Here is a 1,696-nt window from a genome sequence, read left to right as displayed (position 1 = left end):
AGCCGAGCGGTCGGTGATTTTCGTGCCTGCTTATGTTGCTGCTACATGTAGGCTCGTACGGATCGTCGATTATAAGGGTATATGGACTCCCTGCTTCCTCCCCTTTTGCGAAGGTACGGGCACAGTGATTCCAAAGGTCTGGAAATTGAACTAATAATTAATGTTTTCATAATATTCATAAGATCTCAATTATTGTACTTTATAAGGCATGTTGTAACGGTAGTCAATATTTTTTTTGAAGTTCTTTGTAAATTAAGTTTCTAAATTTGTAAATATAAATATCTAAAACTGTAAATATATACTTCTTTGTTAAATGTTAATAATTATTCTAGACCTAATTCAAATTCGTAAATTTCGATACAACACAACATGGAATACCAAATAAAACGAACCGTGTAGCTGGTGCAGACTTGCATGCAATTTAAATAGAACGTTGCGTGAAGAGGTTAGTTGCTACGCCTGAAACGCATAAGCGCCTTTGAAGCGGATCACCATTCGTGACACCGTTACATAAAGTCCGAGCAATGAGAAAGGGTTCGACTTGCAATCGGGAATATGAGTAGCAGACCAAAACGCTTCGAATGGGAGGGAGATGTTTACAATCTATCTCTTACAATCAGGGTCAACGTAATCCGTCGCGCTTCAATTTCCGGTTACATTGCCAAAGAACGTTAATCTGAGGATTATTTGCAATCGACTCGTTCACTTTGATCCTGACCGTGGTGAAAGAAGGGCGCGATCCTTTAGTTTGTTCCGTGGTGTAATTGGTTCGTGAATTTAAACGTGAAGTGTTCGACAGGCTAATTAATCTTTTCTGTGTTCCCCGTATAGGCTAGCCTAGTTGTAAATTGTGCGGTAGAGTTTTTGTGAGCTGTGCGACTTCTTGTGTGTTAAAGGTAACCAGACCCAGAATTGAGTGTCATTAGTGTAGCCTAATTGTGTCAATGACCTATCTGTGCGGTCAACGACCTTCGCTGTCTTTATTTTTGATCAGCCTAGACGACAAAGCCATCGCCTGCACGCCATCACCATTGCTCGTCGCCATCGCCAACCCTTGCCACGCTCTGGACTCAAGGTTTCCCGCCTTGACGAAGGCGGAAGGGAGTAGCAACCGTCTAACTGCACTCCAACCGGCGACCCCCAGTCAAACCCCGGCCGATTGAGTCGGCCCGAACCGTAAGTGTTTCTAAACCTTCTTTTTTCCGGACCCGTTCGCGGTTCCGAGTGTGCTGTAGTCAGCGAAAATAGGCGAACCGTCGTAAGCTCCAGTCGGAGTCCATCGCAGTGGCCGAAATGGCCAATTAGAATAAGTCGTCGCATGCAAGACAAGTGATAGAAGTAGAGAAAGAGTAGAAGACCGCACAAGCTAGGGAAGTGAAGGGGACTAAGTAGGCCGGCCCAGAGATATGATTTGAAGCAAGTTATAAAATGTCCTATCGAAATAAACTATGTTTTTGTTTCTGTAAATTGTAGTTCCTAGTTAGTCAGATGTGATTGAGAGAGTCTGGAGGGTATTTCACGTTCCGCGTTAGTATTGTCTGTCCGCGTATGTTGATCCGAATTGTTCGTCTTTCGAAGCGAGAGGGCAAGATGGGGTGGGAAGATTGTTACCAGTGATGATAACTTTATACTGTGGACACGTGATAGGATTTGGGAGTGTGCTGGGTTTCGTTGGTCAGGATTGTAAGAGTTTGGT

At 43.8% G+C, this 1,696-nt stretch overlaps 1 long non-coding RNA gene across 1 annotated transcript; it reads left to right on the top strand.

Moving 5' to 3' along the window:
- The first annotated feature begins 353 nt into the window (after positions 1 to 353).
- LOC134212418 (uncharacterized) lies at positions 354 to 1,420 on the top strand. The gene is made up of 3 exons (XR_009979272.1): positions 354 to 767; positions 832 to 896; positions 995 to 1,420. It is a non-coding gene; the product is annotated as an uncharacterized LOC134212418 (long non-coding RNA).
- Positions 1,421 to 1,696: the final 276 nt, after the last annotated feature.

Source organism: Armigeres subalbatus, chromosome 2 (assembly GCF_024139115.2).
Source record: "Armigeres subalbatus isolate Guangzhou_Male chromosome 2, GZ_Asu_2, whole genome shotgun sequence".
NCBI lineage: Eukaryota > Metazoa > Arthropoda > Insecta > Diptera > Culicidae > Armigeres > Armigeres subalbatus.
The sequence above is the reverse complement of the archived record's forward strand: the minus strand, read 5'-3'. Positions and strand labels throughout refer to the sequence as shown.